Here is a 20,582-nt window from a genome sequence, read left to right as displayed (position 1 = left end):
CTATTTAAGAGCTATACATGATTTAAAACAGGAAAAGAGGATTTTTATTTTAAGTGCCAGATACTATTTTGATTCAGGTGTAAGAGTTTTGTTCAACAAGTGTTTAGAAATTCGTCACCTATCTTGAGATATCTGAGAAAGAATGTTTTAGGGGCCGGTCCCTTATCTCCTTATTGGGGCCGCTGAACCAAATTTTTTAGGCTGCATGTTGTTCAGTACATCATTTGGAGCATCTTTTCTTTTATGCTGTATTTCAAAATATGTTTTCCTTTTTGAGATATAGGTGAGCAAAGTTTCGGACTTTTGACCCCTAAAAACCCCTAATTACGTAACATATGAGAAAATAGTTATACTGCTTGGCTTCATAACTGTAAGATAAACATATTTGCTTCTATAATCTATTACAAAATATCCCTCAGTAAAGAATTATAGGAAAAAGACTTTGGAGCCCTCTAGGTCCCTAATATTAGGGGCCAGCCCCTTTTTCTTGGTATCAAATGAAAGGTCATTTGATTATAAAGACATTTTGTTAAACAAGTGTTCAGAAATCCGTCACCGTTCTTGAAATATCTGAGAAAGAATATTTTAGGGGCCGGACCTTATCTCCTTAATGGGGCCGCTGAACAAAAATTGTAAGATTGCATGTTATTAGGTACATTATTTTGAGCATCTTTTCTTTCATACTGCATTTCAAAAAAAATTTATTTTTGAGATATAGGTTATCAAATTTTTGGACTTTTGACCCCTAAAGATCCTTAATTACGTAACACATGAGAAAATCATTATAATGTTAAGCTACATAACTGTTAGATAAACATATTTGCTTCTATAATCTATTACGAAATACACCTCAGTAAAGAACAATAGAAAACAGACTTTAGAGCCCTCTAGGTCCCTAATATTAGGGGCCAGCCCCTTTTTCTTGGTATCAAATGAAAGGTCATTTGTTTATAAAGACATTTTGTTCAACAAGTGTTCAGAAATTCGTTACCATTTTTGAGATATCTGAGAAAGAATGTTTAAGGGGCCGGTCCCTTATCTCCTTATTGGGGCCGCTGAACCAATTTTTTAAGGTTGCATGTTATTAGGTACATCATTTTGAGCATCTTTTCTTTTATGCTGTATTTCAAAATATTTTTCCTTTTTGAGATATAGGTGAGCAAAGTTTTGGACTTTTGACCCCTACAAACCCCTAATTACGTAACATATGAGAAAATAGTTATACTGCTTGGCTTCATAACTGTAAGATAAACATATTTGCTTCTATAATCTATTACAAAATATCCCACAGTAAAGAACTATAGGTAAAAGACTTTAGAGCCCTCTAGGTTCCTAATATTAGGGGCCAGCCCCTATTTCTTGGTATCAAATGAAAGGTCATTTGATTATAAAGACATTTTGTTCAACAAGTGTTCAGAAATCCGTCACCGTTCTTGAAATATCTGAGAAAGAATATTTTAGGGGCCGGACCTTATCTCCTTAATGGGGCCGCTGAACAAAAATTGTAAGATTGCATGTTATTAGGTACATTATTTTGAGCATCTTTTCTTTCATACTGCATTTCAAAAAAAATTTGTTTTTGAGATATAGGTTATCAAATTTTTGGACTTTTGACCCCTAAAAATCCTCAATTACGTAACACATGAGAAAATCATTATAATGTTAAGCTACATAACTGTTAGATAAACATATTTGCTTCTATAATCTATTACGAAATACACCTCAGTAAAGAACAATAGAAAACAGACTTTAGAGCCCTCTAGGTCCCTAGTATTAGGGGCCAGCCCCTTTTTGATGGTATCAAATGAAAGGTCATTTGTTTATAAAGACATTTTGTTCAACAAGTGTTCAGAAATTCGTTACCATTTTTGAGATATCTGAGAAAGAATGTATAAGGGGCCGGTCCCTTATCTCCTTATTGGGGCCGCTGAACCAATTTTTTAAGGTTGCATGTTGTTAAGTACATCATTTTGAGCATGTTTTCTTTTATGCTGTATTTCAAAATATTTTTCCTTTTTGAGATATAGGTGAGCAAAGTTTTGGACTTTTGACCCCTAAAAACCCCTAATTACGTAACATATGAGAAAATAGTTATACTGCTTGGCTTCATAACTGTAAGATAAACATATTTGCTTCTATAATCTATACCAAAATATCCCACAGTAAAGAACTATTGGAAAAAGACTTTAGAGCCCTATAGGTCCCTAATATAAGGGGCAAGCCCCTATTTCTTGGTATCAAATGAAAGGTCATTTGATTATAAAGACATTTTGTTCAACAAGTGTTCAGAAATCCGTCACCTTTCTTGAAATATCTGAGAAAGAATATTTTAGGGGCCGGACCTTATCTCCTTACTGGGGCCGCTAAACAAAAATTGTAAGGTTGCCTGTTATTAGGTACATTATTTTGAGCATCTTTTCTTTTATACTGCATTTCAAAATATTTTTTCTTTTTGAGATATAGGTTATCAAATTTTTTGACTTTTGACCCCTAAAAATCCTTAATTACGTAACATATGAGAAAATCATTATAATGTTAAGTTACATAACTGTTAGATAAAATTTTTGCTACTTTAATATATTACGAAATACCCCTCTGTAAAGAACTATAGGAAAAAGACTTAAGAGCCCTCGAGGTCCCTAATATTAGGGGCCAGCCCCTTTTTGATGGTATCAAATGAAAGGTCATTTGATTATAAAGACATTTTGTTCAACAAGTGTTCAGAAATTCGTTACCATTCTTGAGATATCTGAGAAAGAATGTTTAAGGGGCCGGTCCCTTATCTCCTTATTGGAGCCGCTGAACCAAATTTTGAAGGATGCATTTTGTAAAGTACATCATTTTGAGCATCTTTTCTTCTACACTGCATTTTAAAATATTTTCCTTTTTGAGATATAGGTTGTCATTGTTTATGGACTCTTGACCCCTAAAAAATCCTTATTCCATAACACATGAATAAATCATTACATTACTTAGATACAGAACTGTAAGATAAACATATTTGCTGCTATAGCCTTTCATTAAATTTCCCTCAGTAAAGAGCTACAGATGAAAAATTTAAAGCCCTATAGTTCCCTAATTTTAGGGGCCAGCCCCTTTATTTGATATCAAATAAAAGGTCATTTAAATCTCAACACATTTTGTTCAACGACTGTTTAGAAATTCGTTACCGTTCTTGAGATATATGGGAAAGAACGTTTAAGGGGCTGATCCCTTAACTCCTTATAGGGGCCGTTTAACGAAATTTTGAAAATCGCATATTATTTAGTACATCATTCTGAGTGTATTTTCTTCTTTACTGCATTTCAAAATATTTTTCCTTTCTGAGATATTGGAGATCAAAATTCTATAATTTTGGCCCCTAAAAGCCCCTTATTATGTAACACATGATAAAATCATTACATTGCTTTGATACATAACTGTAAGATAAACATATTTGCTTCTATAAACGTTCACAAAATATCCCTCATTAAAGGGCTACAGATAAAAGACTTAAGAGCCCTTTGATCCCCTAATTATAGGGGCCAGCCCCTTTTTCTTGATATCAAATAAAATGTCATTTAAATCCCAACACATTTTGTTCAACAACTGTTTAAAAATTCGTTACTGTTCTTGAGATATATGGGAAAGAACATTTTAGGGGCCGATCCCTAAACTCCTGATAGGGGCTGTTTAACGAAATTTTGAAAATTGATTATGATTTAATACATCATTCTGAGCATCTTTTCTTCTATACTGCATTTCAAAATATTTTTCCTTTCTGAGATATATGTGATCAAAATTCTGGACTTTTGGCCCCTAAAAACCCCTAATTACGTAACACATGATAAAATCATTACATTGCTTGGATTCATAGCTGTAAAATAAATATGTTTGCTTCTATAACTGTTCAGAAAATATCCCTCAGTAAAGGGCTACAGATGAAAGACTTTAGAGCCCTTTGGTCCCCTAATGTTAAGGACCAGCCCCTTTTTCTTGATATCAAATGAAAGGTCATGTAAATATAACCTTTTTTTGTATTACATGTGTTAACAAAATATTTTATGGAAAAGAGATAAACTTAGAAAACCATGAAAAATTACGACTTTTTTTAGTCTCAAATTTCGGGACCAGGCGAGCTTTAACTCCGTTTGAGCATGACAAATATGAATGCCAAATAGCACATCAACAATCCCTTGTCTACAATCCCTGAAAGTTTGAACTCAGTATCTTTTACCGTTTAGGAGGAGATTCCTGGACAAGCCGAGCCTCTAAAAATCGCTAAAACGTCATTATCTCAAAAACGGAAGTGACGTCATCAAAATAAAAAAAATATGTTTTAGTTCAAATAAATATCTATCGGATCTGAAAGTTTCATGAAAATTGATTGAGCCATCTCCGAGAAATCGCCTGCACAAAAATGCGTAAGAAAAAAAAACAAGAATAACTAGACACGATCTCTTTGCGAGCAACGAGGAGGTCTTCCGTGTGATTTTAGAATTTCAGATATATGTTCGATCTTGATTTTGCTGTGAACAGCTAAACACGTGTAAGACTAAAAGAATAGGGTGTACATTCTAAAGGCCAAATACTATTTTGTTTCAGGTATAAGAGCTTTGTTCAACAAGTGTTTAGAAATTCGTCACCATTCTTGAGATATCTGAGAAAAAAAGTTTTAGGGGCGGGTCCATTATCTCCTTATTGGGGCCACTGTACCAAAGTTTGAAGGTTGCAAGATTAATGTTGTAAGATAAATATATTTGCTTCTATAATACATTACAAAATATACCTCGGTAAAGAACTATAGGAAAAAGACTTTAGAGCCCTTTAACGTCCCAAATATTAGGGGCCAGCCCCTTTTTCTTGGTATCAAATGAAAGGTCGTTTAATTTTAAAGACATTTTGCTCAACAGTTGTTCTGAGAAAAACGTTTTAGGGGCCGGTCCCTTATCTCCTTATTGGGGCCGCTGAACCATATTTTGAAGATTGCATGTTGTTAGTTTCATCATTTAGAGCATCTTTTATTTTATACTGCATTTCAAAATATTTTTACTTTTTGAGATATAGGTGATCAAAGTTTTGGACTTTTGACCCCTTAAAACCCCTAATTACGTAACACATGAAAAAATTGTTATGCTGTCGGGCTTCATAACTGTAAGATAAACATATTTGCTTCTATAATTCATTTCAAAATATACCTCAGTAAAGAGCTATAGACGAAAGATTTTAGAGCTCTCTAGGTCCCTAATATAAGGGGCCAGCCCCTTTTTCTTGGTATCAAATGAAAGGTCTTGTCAATATAAACCTTTTTTACATTACATGTTTTAATAGAATATTTTCCTGTAAAGAGATAAAGAAAGAAAAGCATGAAAATTCACGACGTTTTTTTATTCTCAATTTTCGGGTCCAGGCGAGCGTCAGCGCTTTTCAAGATAAAAATGATTTGAGACCTTCATGCACAACTTCAGTCTTTTGTCTACCAACCCTGAAAATTTCAACTTTATATCTGCAATAGTTAAAGAGGAGTTCCGCCGACAAAATACCTCTATAAAAATCATAAAATCGACGATATCTCAAAAACAGAAGTGACGTCATCAATGAAAACAAGGTTCAGATCAATACCAATATCAGATCTGAAAGTTTCATAAACATTAAATGAGCCGTTGCTGAGAAACGGCGTGCACAAAATTTGTAAGAAAAAAAATAATAACTAGACACGATCTCGTTGCGAGCAACGAGGAGGTCTTCCGTATGGTTTTTAGAAGGAAATATGACATCATCAACTTTGATTTTCGACAGCAAAACATGATATGGAAAAAGTACAAATCCATTGTATCGCTTGGATACATAACTCTGAGATAAACATATTATATAACCTTTCAAAAAATATCTCTCAGTAAAGTGCTACAGGTTAAAGACATTAGAGCCCTTTGGTCCTGATATAAAATGAAAGTTCATATAATTCTTAACACATTTTGTTCAACATGTGTTTAGAAATTCGTTACCGTTCTGGAGATATATGAAAAAGAATGTTTTAGGGGCCGATCCTTTATCTCCTTATAGGGGCCGTTTAAAGAAAATTCAAAGGTTGAATATTGTTAAAAACATTAATTTAAACAACTTTTCTTCTGTATTGCATTACAAAATATTTTCCTTTCTGAGATATGCGTGATCAAAATTGTGGACTTTTGGTCCCTAAAAACCCTTATTTACGTAATACATGACAAAATCATTATATTGCTTGGATACATGACTGTTAAATAAACATATTTGCTTCTATAACATGTCACAAAATATCTCTCAATAAAGGGTTATAGATTAACGACTTTAGAGCCCTTTGATTCCCCTAATTTTAGGTCAGCCCCTCTTTTCTTGATATCAAATAAAACGTCACTTAATTCTAAACAAATTGTGTTCAACAAGTGTTGAGAAATTCGTTACCGTTCTGGAGATATATGAGAAAGAAGGTTTTAGGGGCCGATCCCTTATCTTCTTATAGGGGCCGTTTGACGAAATGTTGAAGGTTGCATTTTGTTAAGAACATCATTTTGAACAACTTTCCTTTTGTACTGCATTACAAAATATTTATCCTTTCTGAGATATGGATGATCAAACTTTTGGACTGTTGGCCCCTAAAAACCCTTAATTACGTAACACATGATAAAATCATTAATTACATTGCCTCCATACATAACTGTAGGTTAAACACATTTGCTTCTATAACATTTCACAAACTATCTCTTAGTTAAGGGCTACAGATTAAAGACTTTAGAGCCCTTTGGTCCCCTAATTTTAGGGGACAGCCCCTTTTTCTTGATATCAAATGAAAGGTTATTTAATTCTAAACAAATTTTGTTCAACAAGTGTTTAAAAATTCGTTACCGTTCTGAAGATATATGAAAAAGAATGTTTTAGGGGCCGATCCCTTATTTACCTTTTAGGGACCTTTTTACAAAATTTTGAAGGTTGCATTTTGTTAAGAACATTAATTTGAACAACTTTTCTTCTGTATTGCATTACAAAAATAGTTTTCCTTTCTGAGATATGGGTGATCAAAATTTTGGACTTTTGGCCCCGAAAAACCCTTAATTACGTAGCTCATGACAAAATCATTACATTGCTTGAATACATATCTGTGAGATAAACATATTTGCTTCTATAACATTTCACAAAATATCTCTCAGTAAAGGGCTACAGATCAAAGACTTTAGAGCCCTTTGGACCCCTTATTTGAGGGGCCAGCCCCTTTTCCTTGATTTTAAAGAAAAGGTCTTGTAAATAGAAACTTTTTTTACATTACATGTCTTAACAAAATATTTTTCAGAAAAGAGATTATCAAAGAAAACCACAAAAAATTACAACTTTTTTTCATCTCAATTTTCGGGTCCAGGCGAGCTTCGGCGCCTTTCAAGCCTGATCAAAATGAAAATAAAATTACAAATCTACAATCTTTTGTCTCCTATCCCTGAAAGTTTGAACTCGATATCTTTTATCGTTCATGAGAAGCTCCACGGACAAGCAACCCCCCTAAAAATCGCTAAAACGTCAATTTCTCAAAAATGGAAGTGACGTCATCAATATAATAAAAAACCTATCAGGTTTAGATCATTATCTAACAGATCTGAAAGTTTCATGAAAATCGGCTGAGACGTTTTTGAGCAATCGCGTGCACAAAAATTGTAAGAAAAAAAAGAAAAACTAGACACGATCTCGTTGCGAGCAACGAGGAGGTCTTCCGTTAGTTTTTTAGAATGAAATATGACATCATCGACTTTCATTTTCGACAACAAAACATGTTATGGAAAAAGGAGTGAAGTACTTATGCTTTATTGTATTGATTTTTATAAGTTCTCTTGCTTTTTTAAATACTTGCATTTCTTTCAATTAAGATAGAAACGATCAAACTTGTTTACCTCTGGTCCCTAAAAACCCTGATTGGGTAACGCAAGAGAAAATCACTATGTTGTTAGGATATATAAACGTATTATACTTAATCTAGCTTTAATAACCTTTCACAAAATGGCTCTCATTAAAGGGCTATATAGATAAAAGATTTTAGAGCTCTTTGATTCCCGAATTTAAGGGGCAAATCCCTTTTTCTTGGATTCAAATGAAAGGACATTTAATTCTGAACACATTTTGTCAACAAGTGTTTAGAAATTCGTTACCGTTCTGGAGATATATGAGAAAGAAGGTTTTAGGGTTTGAACCCTTATCTCCTTATAAGGGCCGTTTAAAGAAATTTTGAAGGTCGCATTTTGTTGAGAACATCATTTTAAATAACTTTTCTTCTGTACTGCATTACAAAATATATTTCCTTTCTGAGATATGGGTGATCAAAATTTTGGACTTCTGGCCCCTAAAAATCCTTAATTACGTAACACATGATAAAATCATTCCATTGCTTTGATACATAACTTTAAGATAAACACATTTGTTTCTATAACATTTCACAAAATATCCCTCAAAAAAGGGTTATAGATAAAAGACCTTAGAGCCCTTTGGTCCCCTAATTTTAGGGGCCATTCCTTTTTTCTTGATATTAAATGAAAGGATATTTAATTCTGAACACATTTTGTTCAACAAGTGTTTAGAAATTCGTTACTGTTCTGGAGATATATGAGAAAGAAGGTTTTAGGCGGCCGATCCCATAACTCCTTATAGGGGCCGTTTAATGAAATTTTGAAGGCTGCATTTTGTTGAGAACATCATTTTGAACAACTTTTCTTCTGTACTGCATTACAAAATATTTTTTTCTTTCTGAAAAATAGGTGATCAAAATTTTGGATTTTTGGCCCCTAAAAACCCTTAATTACGTAACACATGATAAAATCATTACATTGCTTGAATACATAACATTGAGATAAACACATTTGCTTCTATAACATTTCACATAATATCTCTCAGTAAAGGGCTACAGAATAAAGACTTTAGAGCCCTTTGGTCCCCTTATTTTAGGGGCCAGCCCCCTTTTCTTGATATCAAATAAAAGGTAATTTAATTCTACACAAAATTTGTTAAACAAGTGTTTAGAAATTCGTTACCGTTCTGGAGATATATGAGAAAGAAGGTTTTAGGGGCCGGTCCCTAATCTCCTTTTAAGGGCCGTTTAACGAAATTTTGACGATTGCATTTTGTTGAGAACATCATTTTGAACAACTTTTCTTCTGTACTGCATTACAAAATATTTTTTTCTTTCTGAAATATGGGTGATCAAAATTTTGGATTTTTGGCCCCTAAAAACCCTTAATTACGTAACACATGATAAAATCATTACATTGCTTGAATACATAACATTGAGATAAACACATTTGCTTCTATAACATTTCACATAATATCTCTCAGTAAAGGGCTACAGAATAAAGACTTTAGAGCCCTTTGGTCCCCTTATTTTAGGGGCCAGCCCCTTTTCTTGATATCAAATAAAAGGTCATTTAATTCTACACAAAATTTGTTAAACAAGTGTTTAGAAATTCGTTACCGTTCTGGAGATATATGAGAAAGAAGGTTTTAGGGGCCGGTCCCTTATCTCCTTTTAAGGGCCGTTTAACGAAATTTTGACGATTGCATTTTGTTGAGAACATCATTTTGAACAACTTTTCTTCTGTACTGCATTACAAAATATTTTTCCTTTCTGAGATATGGGTGATCGAAATTTTGGACTTTTGGCCCCTAAAAACCCTTAATTACGTAACACATAATAAAATGATTACATTGATTGACTACATAACATTGAGATAAACATATTTGCTTCTATAATCTATTACAAAATATCCCTCGGTAAAGAGTTACGGGTAAAAGATTTTAGAGCCCTTTAGGCCCCTAATTTGAGGAACCAGTCCCTTTTTCTTGATATCAGCTGAAAGATCTTGTAAATATAAACTTTTTTTACGTTACATGTTTTAACAAAATATTTTCCAGAAAAGAGATAAAGAGAGAAAAGCACAAAAAATAACGACGCTTTTTTTATGTCAATTTTCGAGCCATAGCGAGCTTTGGCGCCAATAGTACTAAACATACAAAACAACAATCATGCAAAACTTCAATCTTTCCTTTACCAACCGTAGAAATTTGAGCTCAAAATTTCTTATAGTTTAGGAGAACGGCCGCAGACAAAATACCCATATAAAAAAGAGAAAAATCTCAATATCTCCAAAACGGATGTGACGTCATCAATGCAAAAAATTTGCTATCAAGTTCAGACCACTATCTATCACATCTGCAAATTTGATGGAGATCGGTTGAGCCGTTTCTGGGAAATCGCGTGCACAAAAATGGGAAGAAAAAAAAAGAATAAAAATAATAGGGAAAAAGAAACCGAAGAATAACAATAAGGTCTTCCGTTGGAAACGGAAGACCTTAACTAGACACGATCTCGTTGCGAGCAACGAGGAGGTCTTCCGTTCGATTTTTAGAATGAAATATGACATCATCGAGTTTGATTTTCGACAGCAAACATGTTATGGAAAAGGAGTGAAGTACTAATGCTTTATTGTATTGTTTTTGTATAAGTTATCTTGCTTTTTTAACCTAATCTAGCTTTAATATCCTTTCACAAAATGGCTCTTATTATAGGGCTATAGATAACAGATTTTAGAGCTCTTTGATCCCCTAATTTAAGGGGCAAGTCCCTTTTTCTTGGATTCAAATGAAAGGACATTTAATTTTGAACACATTTTGTCAGCAAGTGTTTAGAAAATTTTTGGCCCCTAAAAACCCTTAATTACGTAACACATGATAAAATCATTACATTGCTTGAATATATAACTATAAGATAAACACATTTGCTTCTATAACATTTCACAAAATATTTCTCAGTAAAGGGCTACAGATTAACGATTTTAGAGCCCTTTGGTCCCCTTTTATTAGAGCCCAGCCCCTTTTTCTTGATATGGAATGAAAGGTCATTAAATTCTAAACAAATTTTGTTCAACTCATGTTTAGTAATTCGTTACCGTTTTGGAGATAGATGAGAAAGAAGGTTTTAGGGGCCGGTCCCTTATCTCCTTTTAGGGGCCGTTCAACAAAATTTTGACGGTTGCAATTTGTTGAGAACATCATTTTGAACAACTTTTCTTTTATACTGCATAACAAAATATTTTTCCTTTCTGAGATAAGGGTGATCAAATTTTTTGACTTTTGGCCCCTAAAAACCCTTAATTACGTAACGCATGATAAAATCATTACATTGCTTGAATACAGAACTATAAGATCAACACATTTGCTTCTATAATATTTCACAAAATATCTCTCAGTAAAGGGCTACAGATTAAAGATTTTAGAGCCCTTTGGTCCCCTAATTTGAGGGGCCAGCCCCTTTTTCTTGATATCAAATAAAAGGTCATTTAATTCTACACAAATTTTAATCAACAAGTGTTTAGAAATTCGTTACCGTTTTGGAGATATATGAGAAAGAAGGTTTTAGGGGCCGGTCCCTTATCTCCTTTTAGGGGCCGTTTAACGAAATTTTGACGGTTGCATTTCGTTAGGAACATAATTTTGAACAACTTTTCTTCTGTACTGCATTACAAAATATTTTTCCTTTCTGAGATATGGGTGATCGAAATTTTGGACTTTTGGCCCCTAAAAACCCTTAATTACGTAACACATAATGAAATCATTACATTGGTTGGATACATAACTGTGAGAACAACATATTTGCTTCTAAAGCCTTTCACAAAATATCTCTCAGTAAAGGGCTACAGATTAAAGACTTTCGAGCCCTTTGGACCCCTTATTTGAGGGGCCAGCCCCTTTTTCTTGATTTCAAAGAAAAGGTCCTGTAAATAGAAACTTTTTTTACATTACATGTCTTAACAAAATAGTTTTCAGAAAAGAGATGATTACAGAAAACCAGAAAAAATTTCGACGTTTTTTCCATCTCAATTTTCGGGTCCAGGCGAGCTTCGGCGCTATTCAAGACAGATCAAAATGAAAATAAAATTACAAATCTACATTCTTTTGTCTACTTTCCCTGAAAGTTTGAACTCGATATCTTTTATAGTTTAGGAGAAGTTCCACGGACAAGCAACCCCCCTAAAAATCGCTAAAACGTCAATTTCTCAAAAACGGAAGTGACGTCATCAATATAATATAAAACCTATCAGGTTTTGATCATTATCTAACAGATCTGAAAGTTTCATGAAAATTGGCCGAGCCGTTTCTGAGAAATTGCGTGCACAAAAATTGTAAGAAAAAAAAGAAAAATAATAATAATAGGGAAAAAGAAATCGTACGAAAACAATAAGGTCTTCCGTTGGAAACGGAAGACCTTAATAATAATAATAGGGAAAAAGAAATCGTACGAAAACAATAAGGTCTTCCGTTGGAAACGGAAGACCTTAATAATAGGGAAGAAGAAAAAAAGCAATAACAATAAAGTCTTCCGTTGGAAACGGAAGACCTTAACTATATTGCTAAAGTTTAACACGTTTGAGGTGTGATTTCGCTAGCAATGGGTGGAATACTATACAACCACGTAAATGTACCCATCCCCCATGGATGCACCCCAGAGCCTGAACGGGGATAGGAATTCAAAGTGGTTTTTAACAAGTTCAAACATTGGTCTCTTCAGTTACATGTTTATTCCTAAATAATGCATTTCCCCGAACAATATTTCCATTTTGCGAGGGGATACTCCGCTTTGCGATGCCCTTCTTATTATTTTTGTTTGATTTGTAGAACGTTCTTCTCGCAGTCTTACAGATGCGCATCTTTTAAGTTAGGCAATTTTAAATTATTTTGACGTAAGGGGGGGGGGTACAATAAATGAATTTTACTTTAAAAAAATTCTAATCAAAAATATTTTGCGAACGAAATCTTCTCTGTCAATAAAAATTTATTTTTCTGTTCTTTTGAAATTTAAAATATTTAAAATTTGAGTTTCCAAAAAGCTTGCCCGACAAAACAAAATTATTCAATGGAAGCACGCATGTATCAATTAGGCTATCTTATAAGAAATGACTTTTTAATTCGCTGCTAATAATGAATTCCTAATTAAACGGAAAAAAGAAATTTTCTTCGATCTAGTGCATGTACATGTACAGTATATCACGTAATAATCATTATTTCAAATTGTTTTAGGAAGGTACATGTACACAGATAATAATTGCATGTTTACTTGAAAGCGGAAGATAAATCAGATGCAAAATCAACTGAAAGGTATTTTTTAAAAGTTCCAACCATAGGAAATAAAGCACGCATTGCTTGTTTAAAGTGTGTGGGGCAGCTTCATCCAAATCATCTTGACAAGCAATTAAAAAGGGGTGAATTCTCAAAAACATGATAAAACCCTAATTATAACATCAATTAAATTCAACTTGAGCTCCTTATTTTCAGTTTAATTTATTACATGTTCCGACAAATGTTGAGGGGGCAGCAAATCCATAATATTCCCTTTTATTATTTATGTAAAGTTAAAAAAGTGCCTGCTGCAAAAGAAGTTTGGAAGGCAACCGCCACACCCCCATCCCAGATGCTACGTGCCTGTAATGTGTACACCCATTTTGTTCTGGAGTCTGAGCGCAAAAACTATGAATGAAATATTATGGCGCGAAGTCTTGCTTTACCCTTCACACAACGATTGAGATCTTGATCCGATTGTTTGAATAAACTCATCAGTTGGCAAAGATTAAGAAAAGGGAGGGCTCAAATGGATTGTTTTACATTTTTTTTGTAACAAGTACATATATAATACGTTAGATCGAATAATTTAGAACAGATTAACACACACACTTGACAAGTAATTGTTTAATTAGTATTGTACATTAGTTGGACACGCAATATATGAACCCTTTTCAAAATGAATGAAATCGCCCAATCAATCGGGCCACACACCGCTTCGGCGATTTAGTTCATCCAGTAAACATTCCAGCTATATGAATATGTATTTGTTTTAATCCAAACTGTTGATTCTTTGGTAATGGTGATAATCCAACACCAATTACTTTACTAACATTGTACCGTAATAGACACTAAGTAACGGCTTGTTGCGATGCCCCCTTTCCGACGTTTAAATATGGCTATTTGTTTTATATCCCCCGCAAACAAAGTTTGAGGGGGTATATAGGAATCACCTTGTCCGTCCGTCTGTCTGTTCAATTCGTGTCCGGTCCATATCTTTCTTATGGAGAAACATTGGAAGTTCTTACTTCAAACAAAGATTGCTTATGACCTTAGGGTGTGTCATGACCTTAACCCAAGGTCATTCAGGCAAGGTCAAGGTCACTGACAGAAAAAGTGAAAAATTCGTGTCCTGTCAATATTTTTCTTACGGAGAAACATCGGATGTTCTTACTTCACACAAAGTTTGCTTATGACCTCAGAGTTTGTCATAACCTTGATCCAAAGTCATTTGGACAAGTTCAAGGACACTGGCAGAAAAAGTGCGCAAAATTCATGTACAGTCCATATCTTTTTGATGGAGAAACATTAGAAGTTCTAACTTCACACAAAGTTTGCTTATTACCTAAGGATGTGTCATGACCTTGATCCAAGGTCATTTAGGCAAGGCCAAGGTCACTGGCAGAAAAGTGCAAAATTCATGTCCATTCCATAATTTTCTAATGACAAATATTGGAAGTTCTTAATTCAAATCAAGATTGCTTAAAACCTGAGGCTGTGTCATGACCTTGACCCAAGGTCAATTGAGGAAGTTCAAGGTCACTGTTTAAAAAAAAATTGGGTTCAGTATACCAATAATTCACAATGTTTATATTAAATGGCTGATTGACATGTAGTATTTTGTTTGATTCGAGTCATGTTTGTTAACATAAGGATGCACGCGGGCATGTTAAGGCTTCCCGATTGATTTTACAGCGATGTGTAGAAAGTCATTTGTCTGTACTTCATACGATATGACGTCATAATTAACTTTGACGTCACTATGTGCATTCCTGTCGATAGTTCTCGGGGAATGTATCTCAACGTTAAAAGTGAATTACATCAAACCACTATAAAACCGCATGTTTCCTTTACATAAATGCTGCCGTTAATGCTGGACGTACAGAATTCATTCATATCAAAAACCAGTATCAAATAATCGGCAGTTGTTAAGCTTCGTTATACATTGTAAATAAAAGACTATTTATAGACTAGTGGTTTAGAGACTCTCCCTGCTACGTGTAAACAACTGAATGAAGAAATTTTAATGCATGTTAAACCAGCTTGGCGCAGGTGAAAGATCAACACAATTTTAGAATATTTTACGTAAAATTGGTAGAGAATATAAGTACCAATGTGAATCGTGCTAGAGAAACCTACGGATTAACCCCAATTTTTTGTAAATCGCTTTTGATTAGTAAAAATGTGCATTATTAAGGTCTTCCGTTTCCAACGGAAGACCTTTCTATTATTGTGCGGGTTAAGATTATTCTTATATTTTTTTTTTTTTTTTTTCTTCCTAGACGCGAATTTTGAGGCTTCATATCGTGCTCATTTCTGAACGGTTTTTGCTCAAATTTTCAGGGCTAATGGACTTTACAAAACACTATCTTCATCAATTCATAAAAAGTAGAATTCCCTTTCCGTTAACGAGTTATTCCCCTTTTAAAATTTTTTAGGGCCTTTGGTTTCCAGACAAAGGCTCCGAGACTATGATAGCAGGGAATGGGAATCTAACGAATTTGAATAACAAAGACATTGAAGTTATATACATCGGTTTTTGTTTTTGGATTACGTTCCTTATTTAGGAAAAGGTAGGGGGTCAAAAAACAGGATTCCAAAAAGTGCAAAAATTTAGACATATTTTCCTTTATATCTTTTTAACAAAAATAATTTTGTTAAGACATGTAGAATAAAAGTTGTGTAGAATATCAAGGGCTTTCATTTGTCACCAATAAAAAAGGGCTGGCCCCTTAAATCAAGGGCCAATAGCCCCTAAAAGTTTTTGCTTAATAACTCAAAAACGGTTAGGATTTTGATATGGATGTCGCTGGAAAAGTTGTTTGTTGGAATCTCATAAAGGTTGTAACAATATTATTTTGTACGTGATTTGTGTATTATGAGTGTAAAAAGCTTTACATGTTGACATGTACCTGTTTTTATTTGACAAGTTAACGATAGTCTTTGTGCGTAAAACTGGCATAAAGTTGCCGCAGAAAGTATGCTGGTTTATACAGGAGGCATTAATTTATAAGAATTTTTTTTTTGTTGGAGTACATGCTTTTTTTTTTAGGAGTTTAAGTCATTGTTAAGTTCTTATAGTGCACAATCATTAAAAACGGCAATTGGAAAACAAAACATTCTTTTTCTTTTCTATTTAACCACAAAATATGGAATTAAAAAACTCTTTGCATTACATTTTATTTATTAACTCCATGCATTTTAAATCTACCTTGAATCAGAGCTGTGTGTGTGTGTGTACCATTACGTAAGCTCTCCCTCGCCCGCGGCCGAGAAAATCGGTCACCATGCTCGCGGCTGTAGCGGTCAGCGGTTATCTAATACACGAGAGCTGTGTCTCTCATATACATGTATGAGTTTATTTAGCCGCGAACTCGATGATTGGTTTCGTTTTGATTACACATAATTTTTTTATGGATTAAACGATTGGGTGTCAATTAAGAAATCGTTCAGTTAATTAATAAATGCAATGTCATTCTCAATCTATAGCAATAATAGACACAGATCAATTGTGGGTTTTAAGTTTAAAATAAATAACTTCTATTTGATAGAGTATGGTCATTATACGGCAAACTTTTCAAATCTTCCTGGGTTCTGAACTGTGCCTGTCTGTGCGTTGTACATGTACCTTTACGTAATATATCCTTCGCCAACGGCCGATGAGATCAGCCACGGCTGCACTACCTAGCGGTAATTAAGCGGGTATTTAATACACAAGATTCTCACACCGCGACGCACACTTACATGCATATGAACGTGTTTGAGTTAATATAGCCGTAAAAACAGGAACTGTTTTAATTTAATCCTATAAAAGTTTGTCCATCTTGTATTTATTCAATTGAACATTTGAGTGTAAATGAATATTAATGAGCGATATTATTCCAAATCGTAAACATCGTACATCTAAGACATAAATTAATGGTTAGTTTGTTTATGTAAAATATTTTAGAAACTGCACAAATAATGTTTTAAATCAACCCCCCCCCCCCCCCACACACACAATTAGTAAACCTTTAAATGATGATCATCCCTCGCACATGGCTGAGGAGAACCGGCGCGAGTGGACAAGTAATCCGGGGTCGGTTCGTGTTCTTCTACATGTACCTTATCGCGCGTTCATGTTTCATATTTTGCACGGACACAACTATATTTTATTATGTTTTTAACTATTATATTCGTTTAAGATGAAAAGATAAATTCATTAAACTTGTACAGTTGATTAAGCATTGATTTATAGATAGCATACAAGGTAGTTTAAAAATCAAATTATAATCAAAGTTCCATGTAACAAGTTTGCAGTAGGAGCTAGCACGATAAAAAATGTCCTGAATTGAGGCATTCGATGATTTTTTTAAAAAAAAAATCACATGAATTTTAAACAACTTTAGATTAGATTCTATCGGTCATATATTAATCACTTCTGTAGTTTTTTTTACATGGTCGTTCGTTTCTTTGTAGAAGCGAACTCATTGCTGCCCCCTCCCGCCCCGCTGACAGGAGCTCGCGCTGGACTTTTTTAATTGTCAAAACGATATCAAGATCTATCGAAAATCATTTTTGGTGCCTTCTTCTCATGTGTAACATTTTGTTTCACTTTCCCACCCGTTTGTTTATTCGGTCAGTCTGTGTAAATTCAATCGCCTCATACGACCGAGAATCTTGTGTCGCTTCAGCGCACACAGCTCGGAACATATATAGCCCCAGGTCATCAATTGTTATATAATTGAGTAACTTGATGGTGCTTTTACATAAAATAATAAAATCATCCAGAAAAAAAGTTACCGTAACTCAATAGTCAATACCAAAAATAAAATCCGTATGATTGCTAACTGAAATCGGTTTTTCAGTATTCGGCAGGATTTGATTTTTCTGCTAACATTAATATTTTTATTGGTTTAAGAGATTACGAAGAAAAAACACAAACAGTAAATACACCTGATATTATTTACATTTATACTGTTGAAAAATATTTAAAATTAAATTAGACACATTCGTAAGATAAAAATGTTCTACGAACAACCGATTATTTTTTTCCTATGACGTATCATTCGCGCGTAAATAAGTATGTTCTGTACATATATATATACATGAACCCAGAAAAAATTCAAATGATTACACACAAAAAAAAGTTGTAATTAGTATTTCGGAATTTTTTTCTCAAAGTAATTTCACATTGTATTGAAAAGAACAAGAAATAAAAATGATTTAAATTTTTGACTCCATATTCGTATATATTACCAGCGCTTCGTACATGTGTAACGGCGTACAGTGTATAGATTATTATAATCTGTTCGAATTAGGTACCATGCGTAAAGATTCCCATAATAATTACTAGCAATTGCTTGACTGTGTACATTGTAGGCAAATCCCTGTGTGTGAATTACTTCTAAGACTCTTTGTTTTCCATTAACAGTGGTTTAAATAATTTTCAGATAATTAATAAAATTTTTGTCATTTGAATTGTATGCTTCATCAAATACTGATTCCGATTACCTTGAAGTCAATAATTTTCCATTGGCTATTGACAAAAAAAGGACGCTTGACCATCCAATGAAAACAAATACACAGAGGTTGATTGACAGGTTCAGCCAGATGCAGGAGACACCCGATGTCCGAGGTTATGTGTGCTGCTTGTACAAAGTCGAATGGTCTCAGTAAGAGTTATCGATGTAAATAAATAAAAAAATATATATGCTTATCAAAACATGATCGTTTAAGTTACAGCGAAGTACATTGAAGCGTTTAATAGGGGTTTACTCCAGAAATGTTTCTACCTAATGTTTTCACTGACCTTTGTCCAATCAGATCGTAGCTGGGCGGAGTTAAGACATTGCCGCTCGTGACTTGAATGAGAGAAAGAAAAGAGAGAGAGAGAGTTGAGTAAATTATAAGTGGTGCCGATAAAGGAATAATCGTTAGTTGTAAACTTGCAAACAAATTAATTAAGGTCTGTATATAAAAATTACATGTATATCCTATATTGTATAACTTTAAAGCTTTTTAAAGAACGATTGTGAAAATTTCTTTGGCCGCGCGCCGTCGACAACATGCACATGGATAAGAATGACGTGGCTTTTATTCAACTTAATTTCCTAGCATGGAGTCCGAGAATACGGACATTAAATATTTTAAAATGCGAACGAATAATCACTTACGAACATGATGAATTTAGATGTAGTGTAAAGGAAAGGCAACGAAGGCGGATGCTTAGAGGAAAAGTAAAACGTCTAAGGTAAAGAATGTTTCACACTAAGTAACCATGAAGAAAGTTTTTATACAAAGTAAATTTACAACCTATGTTTAATTCCAGGAAGATTCGGCAAACTTTGATTTAATTATTAACGGTAACACTTGTAATAAAAACAGTTTCTTAAATATTCATACAGTCTTCGATGTTTGAAATTACCTTATCCTATTACTGATCTATACATGTGTATATAGACATCGTTGTTCCCTGGTTAAAGAATTTCAAAACACTTCAAAGTTTCATAAATTTATAAAATATACTATGTCCCTAGTTTTTTCTTCCACCACTTTTTGCTTGATATTCCAATAATAGTAAATACCTTTGTGCTCAAACTACGTTCATCCACTTATATGAAAAATGTCCAGATTATATGTGTTGAAACGCCCCCTCTACCGCTTCAGGTTTCAATACACATCCCAATATTGAAAGTCTACGGGGATTTTGCATTGCATCAGCCATTGATAAGCCCGGATGATAACGTTTAAAAATAGCGCGAGGTATCCCGAGTACTTTCGAATGGAGAAAAGATGTAAACATTTCCCATTATAAATCTCCGTAAGAAAATTGTTTTCGTTCCTGTGAAATTTTATGAGTGAAAATTGTTCAATGAAGATATCTTGGATATATTCCCTTTCATCAATTGAAAGTGAATTGAAGTGTTCAGTGAGTTCCGAATGAAATCTGATGAGTGTTTCACGCGGTTCTCGCACGCTTTGCCCGAAACGATTTACACGCTTTGCCCGAAACGCTAAACGGTTTACACGAAACGCTTTACAATCACACGAAACGCTAAACGGTTTATTACGAAACGTTTCTCGCACGTAAGTCGCACGTTTTTTGGTGTAGTAGTGCGTTGCAGGGTCTGTAAATTTTGTCATCACGCAACAATTCTAAACTTGCACATAGTTTTCAAAAATTTAGAAATATTTTTAAATAAAGAAGTTATCTTAGAGAAAGGGTTACGTGTTTTGTAGGCGGGTTCGGTTTTTAAATCAAAGTACTGATGTACTGACGAGAGTTGATTTTATCGAATATTATTTATTTTAAAATCAACGATATCCTAGTTTGCTTGGCAAGTAGTTTATAATCTGCATTTGAATTATGCACATTTTTATAATATGAATTCTCTGACTTTTCCGACTAGAATTTCGAGAAAACTTCTAATGAATCATGTTGTGTAATATTTTAAAATAGAATTGATTTCATCAAACTATGTTTCGGTATTCCAAATATT

The sequence above is a fragment of the Crassostrea angulata genome, unplaced genomic scaffold, assembly GCF_025612915.1.
Source record: "Crassostrea angulata isolate pt1a10 unplaced genomic scaffold, ASM2561291v2 HiC_scaffold_272, whole genome shotgun sequence".
Lineage (NCBI taxonomy): Eukaryota > Metazoa > Mollusca > Bivalvia > Ostreida > Ostreidae > Magallana > Magallana angulata.
The sequence above is the reverse complement of the archived record's forward strand: the minus strand, read 5'-3'. Positions refer to the sequence as shown.